General features: G+C 67.5%; 2 non-coding genes across 2 annotated transcripts; both read left to right on the top strand.

The window, feature by feature from the left end:
• The first annotated feature begins 3570 nt into the window (after positions 1–3570).
• Positions 3571–3653, top strand: TRNAL-CAG (transfer RNA leucine (anticodon CAG)). Its single transcript has one exon. It is a non-coding gene; the product is annotated as a tRNA-Leu (tRNA).
• A 1020-nt stretch (positions 3654–4673) lies between these two features.
• Positions 4674–4744, top strand: TRNAG-GCC (transfer RNA glycine (anticodon GCC)). The gene has a single exon. It is a non-coding gene; the product is annotated as a tRNA-Gly (tRNA).
• The last annotated feature ends 1256 nt before the right edge of the window (positions 4745–6000 follow it).

The raw sequence follows: 6000 nt of genomic DNA on the forward strand, positions 1-6000 counted from the left end.
GGGCACTGACTGCAGGGCAGATGGTGCGCTTGTGTGCCCCACCGCCACCAGGCCGCCCGCACCCCAAGGCGAGTCTGCACGCCCTTCAATGTGTGTGTGTGTGTGTGTGTGTGTGTGTGTGTGTGTGTGCTTCTCAGGATCTGAGCCCTGCCCGCCTCCCGAGAGAGCCCTCCTGCCCAGGAAACCCCCTGAGGTGCAGGGCCGCTCTTCCATTCCAGGGGCCGCGGGCTCTCAGAATCCACTCCACCGCACTGGCCTTCCAAAACCTCTGTCTCTGAACCCGGGGAATGGCCATGCAAAGCCCCGGTGCCCTGGGCTCTGATCCCCATGCCCACCCTCAGGGGAGGATGCACTTTGGAGACGTGTGTGACGTCAATGAGCCAGTCAGGCAGCAGGAAACGTGTGGTTCGGCTGGCCCCTGGCAGGAGCTTTGCCCGCTGTGAAGCTTGCCCCAGCATGCTACCCTGTCTGTCAGACCGCAGGGTTCTGCACTCGCAAAAGGCTGTAGGGATCCCTTGGACCTCAGGTGTATTTTCACACAAGTAGACACAGATGGGACAACAGAGACACAGAGGTAGGTCTGTGGGTGAGATCGCCGCCCCCAACCCCCCCCTAAACCCTTCCCCCCCCTCAGCCCCCTCCGCCCCATCACGGCCCCAACCCCCTTCGGGAAATGGGATTGCCAAAGGAAACCACCTTGGAGCAACCATGAGACTGTCTCTACAGAGCTGGCTACAGGCGTTGGGACCGCACGGTGGCAGTGTGTTCGGACTCGTGCCAGGATCCCCAGTTAGACAGGAATGGGAGAAACACGTCGTCCTTCCGCTGAGTAAGGCCGAGGGACAGTCTGGAGGAGGGCAAGAAGGGTGCTCTGGGCAACGTTCTCTCTAGGTGGACAGCTGTGTGGGCAGTGCTCAGGGGATGTGGTGAGAATGATGAGGAAAGGTGAGTGCTGGCACCCTCTCCCACCCAACAGTCCCCGGCTCCCTGACACCCCTCCCCAAGCCACCTGTAGACCAGTGTCCCCAGACACCTGCTTCCTCTCCTTGCACGCCCCACACTCGCGACCTACATACACCCTGTCTGCCACTCACGGATCAAATTCCCCATCATCCTTCTTTTGTCCCCAAATCCCAAAACCTCCCGCCACCACCACCACCACCACCACCACCACCACCACCACCACCACCACCACCACCACCACCACCACCGCTGCCACCGCAGCAGCCAACACTTCCCCACCCACACCCCCAAGCGCTCAAAAGCTAACTCACTCACTCACTCACTCACTCACTCACTCACACCCTCCCCAGCCTTCCACCATCCTTCCTCCCAACTGGCGGCGTCCACGCGTCCCAGGTGGGCCACCTTGGGCTCCTGAATCTTTCTCCCTCGCTAGTGTTGTCCTGCTGGCACAAGCGCTGGCAGTGATCGTCGAGGGAACGCGCAGGGAGGTCAGCCTGGCGCGTGGTGTTGAGGGCTGAGCGGGCGGATCCTGAGAGCATAGGCACCGGGGCCGGGGACCGTAGCAGGTGCGCACGTGCGTGGCCTTGCCGGCGGCAGGGCCCGTGAAGTGGCTCAAGGTAGCCAGCGTTGGCGAGAGTAAAAGAGTGGTAGGTTGAGCGAGTGGCAAGTGTGTGTGGGGGCAGCGCCAGGCAGAAGAAAAGCTTCCCTGACCGGGAATCGAACCCGGGCCGCGGCGGTGAGAGCGCCGAATCCTAACCACTAGACCACCAGGGAACGTGGGAGCGCCTGTCCCGTCCATGCCACCTGCACTCGGAGCCCGCGCACCCATGGGCGCCCTGGCCAGCGGCCTCCCCGCCACGAGAGCACGGTGCCCTCTCCGACTTGGAGGCAGCTCCCCCAAAACACTGCGCGCCCGCCGCCTTCCCACGCAACTGGCGCGGGCAGAGCCACAGACCCAAGCTGCTCCCACACGCAACGCACTCACACCTGGCACGGAGGCCCCTGGGCTTCCCCGCAAAAGGTCGACCTACTGCGTTGGCCGGGAATCGAACCCGGGTCAACTGCTTGGAAGGCAGCTATGCTCACCACTATACCACCAACGCGGCACAGCCCGGGCTCCACCAACACCACGGCCAGCAGGCTCCCCGCCGCCAGCGGCAGCTGCTACTACCGCCGTCGCTACCGCCGCTCGCGCCTCGGCAGCCGCCGCCCGGCGCAGCCCTGTCCTTCCTGGACGCCAGGCGCCGTGCCACCCGCAGCGGCCGCTCGGGCCAGCCAAGCCCCGCTGCTCGCTCTCGCGGACCTAGCGCGCGCCCGGCCCCGGCCCCGGCCCCGGCCGCGGCCGCTGGGGGCGCCCGACCGGGCTCTCGCTGCCGCGACGCCGCAGCCCCGCGCACCCCCGCACCCGAGGCGCCCGACACCCCGACTTGGAGCGCCGGGTTTCTCCAAGGCCCTCCCTGCCTTCGGCGTCGGCTCGCGCCAGTTCCGCGGGCCTCAGCCAGGGCACAGGCGGCACTCAGGAGCAGCAGGAGGGTGATGCCCACCAGGGGGATCCCCCTACCTGCCCTGGCACCTGCGTGTGGGACTCCCTGCGAGGCCCGCGGCCAGCCTGAGCCGGATGGAGGCAGACACAGCTTTGGGACGGGCCGCTGGCCAGGCGCTTCGGACGCCAGAGAAAGAAGGCTGCTGTGGCGGGCGGGCGCGCGACTGGGCACCAGGAAGAAGGGCAGGGGAGCTGCGGCCGGAGGGTGGGCAGGCCAGGCGGGCGGCTTGGCAAGAACGGCTGGCGGGCGCCGGCCACTGGGCCTGCCTGAGAGCGGGGACCGGGTGGGCTGGTGGGTGGCCGTGGCAGAGTCCCAAAAAAAGGGACTGTGCCTCCCCGTCGGGGAATCGAACCCCGGTCTCCCGCGTGACAGGCGGGGATACTCACCACTATACTAACGAGGACGGCGGCTGCCGTCTGGGTGCCAGACCTCTCTCCGGCCGCCACCGCCACCGCCACCGCCACCGCCACCGCCGACGCCCACCCAGACGCCGTCGCTGCGCCCCCACGCCCAACACTGCTCCTCCCCCTTGGCCCACTGGCTCGCCGCGCAGAGTCCTCAACCCGCACCTCGCCCCGCACCAGCCCGACCCGCTTGCGACGCTCGCCGCGAGACACAGCCTCTCGTGCCGACTGGCGCCCGCCTCAACCCGCTGCCTGGGGCCTCCAGGGCGAGCGCCAGTGCCAGCGCGCGCGCCCGCCCGCCCGTCGCTCCGGCAGAGAGGCCCGGCGGCCCCCACTCCCGCGCGCAGGCCACAGGTGGCAGCCAGAGGAGGAGGACCAGTTTGGAGCGCAAGCCCAGCTGAGCGAGGAGAGTGCCTCGGTGCAGGATGCGGCGTCGGGGGCGGGCCCCAGCAGCCCGTCAACCCAAAGGCAGCGCACCTGGAGGCGCTGGGCCCGGGCTCAAGCACGTCGCCTGCTCCGCTGGCCACGTTCTGGCTCAGCTCCAGTGCTGGCGCCCCAGCCCAGCTTCCTTGGTGCCGCCACTCGGGCCGCCCAGGAGCGGCACCCGTGTGGGCCCCCTGGCCGAGCCAGGCGGCCGTGGGCGCTTGGGGCGAGCCGTCAGGATGGCCGAGCGGTCTAAGGCGCTGCGTTCAGGTCGCAGTCTCCCCTGGAGGCGTGGGTTCGAATCCCACTCCTGACACAGCAGCCTTTTTGGCAACAACAAACAGCCTGGACCCACCCGCCGCACACACACCCCTCTCCGGGCCGGCAGGCCACTGGCGCTCCTTGCGCCTCTCCAGCCGCCAGCGCCGGCCACGGGCGGGTCTCGCCGCCCCATCTGCACAGCGCTGACAGATGTGCTCCTACTGCAGCTCCCGCACACCTTCAATCCTCTGGCTTGGACAACCACAGGCCCCTCCAGGACCCCAGCCCCACCCCCACCCCCGCGGGCGCCACACGCCACCTTCAGCCGGGGAGCCTCAGCCGGGGATCCTTAGCAAGGGTCCACGCAGAGCGCTCGGCCCCGCAGCGCTCGCCACCCGATCCCACGGGATCGCACAGCCCCAGTGCGCGCGTGGGCCGGACCTCACTCGCCCGGCTCACGCGCGGGCTGGGGCCTTTCTTCTGCCGACGTGCCGCCTCGGGAAGCGACGGGCACAGGGGCATCGGCGCGGCCACCACCCGTTCCCTCCCCCTCCCGGCCCCCAGCGAAGTGGGTCGGTCGCTGTTGGGGGCGGGGGGGTCACTGCTGGGACCGCCGCGGGAACCTTGGCCGCGCTGCTTGGGCTCCGCCAGCGAGCCGGCGAGCGGCAGCGCGCGCGCACGGGACCCGTCTTCTTGCGACTCTGGGCGTCCTCCCAACGTCTGCCTGCCACAAGACTGCCCTTCGGTCTCGCTAGGTCGGGACCCTGCGCATGCCTGGGCTCCAAGCTCCAGGGCCGCCTGTACCCCGGCGCACCACTGGCTGTCGCCTGCACTGCTACTCAAGGGGAGTGGGGGTCCCAACGCCACGTCCCCACGCCATGTCGCGCCCACTCTCCCTCCCACTGCCAGCTCCGCTCCCGCTCCCACCACCACTCGCACCCGCGCCCAAGAACTCGCCCGGTAGGCCAGTCGGGCAGTGAGCAGTGTCTGGCGCTCCTCCACCAGTGGCAGCGGGGCGGCCGGGAGGAGGCAGGCCCACAGGCTGCAGCTGGCAGACTGTCGAGGAGGTAGCAGCGCATGGGTGGTTCAGTGGTAGAATTCTCGCCTGCCACGCGGGAGGCCCGGGTTCGATTCCCGGCCCATGCAGCCCACGGTCCCCTTTTGGTCCTGCCACATCAAAGGCTCACGGAGGGCTGCTCTGACCTCAGCTCTGCTCAGCTCTGACAAGCCCACACCCAGTCTCGCTTACCCCCTTCTCTTGGCTGCCGCTGCCCGCTGCCCGCTGCCCGCTGCCCACGACGCCCGCCTCTGCAGAGACCAAGGACCCAAAGGCCCTACCAGCGCACCCCTCGCCAGCACGCTCCACCCGCCGCCATCCCTGCCGCGCCCCACCTCCAACCACCCTTCTTTCTGCCCAGCCTCCCCGTTTCCTTTCTGGTCTTCAGGATCCCACACAACCTTCACCTCACGTTTCCCTTCAGTCCCAGACAGCATGCTAAAACACTCTGAAGCAGCGGCCCTTCAGGGCTCGACACCCTTCCCATCTCCGCGGCGCAATCCTGCTCACACTGCAAAAAACGACCCCATCCTTCCCAGGAAGGCCCACGCACGCACTCAAACTCCACAGAGAGATTCGGTCCTTTGGGCTACATGCTGATCACGGTCCCTCTCCCACCACAGACCAAGGACAGTCCCTATTGCAGAGGCACTCTGCCACACCTAGCCACCACCTCTTCTTCAATCTGCCCATTGCCATAGTGCCTGGGTCCCCTCGCCTGACTTTGGGTGGACGGTCTGTGGGGTCATTTGTTCACACGTGAGTGGAGGGCTGAAGGAGGAGAGGGGTGGGGGAGGCTATTTCAACCTGCACGGAGTCTGCCCAAGGCCCACCCGCCCCCACGCCCGACGCCCATCCATCCCAAGCACCCGCCTCACACGCTACTCCAGCCAGTTGAGTGTGTGCTACCCCTTGCCTGCCCTTTCCTCATATTTTCTCCCTCCCCTGCCCTCCCCTCCCCTCCCCTCCCCTCTCCTCCCCTTCCCTTCCCTTCCCATCCCATCAATCTCCGCCACTGTTTCTGCCTTTGCTCCCGCGCCTCTCTAGCTCACTGAATCTCACTCTCATTCTTGATGCCCCTTGGGCTCCCTTGCCCTCCATCTGCCCCCCACTGGTTCACCTGAGCTACTTGCCCAGTGACACGCCCTGGTTGCCAGCTTGACTGGGGTTGGTAGTGGTGGGAGTAGTCTAAGTAGGGCGGCGGTGGGGGTGCGGGGTGGGGGGGATTTGGGGCTGTTTGAGAGGTACCAGAGAGTATGTGGGACTGGGGAGTGGGACAGAAAGGCACAGGAGAGACACGACCGGGCTGTGGTCCTTTCTCGAGGCTTAGTCTTGAGGGCCCACC

This window comes from Tenrec ecaudatus, chromosome 1, assembly GCF_050624435.1.
Source record: "Tenrec ecaudatus isolate mTenEca1 chromosome 1, mTenEca1.hap1, whole genome shotgun sequence".
NCBI lineage: Eukaryota > Metazoa > Chordata > Mammalia > Afrosoricida > Tenrecidae > Tenrec > Tenrec ecaudatus.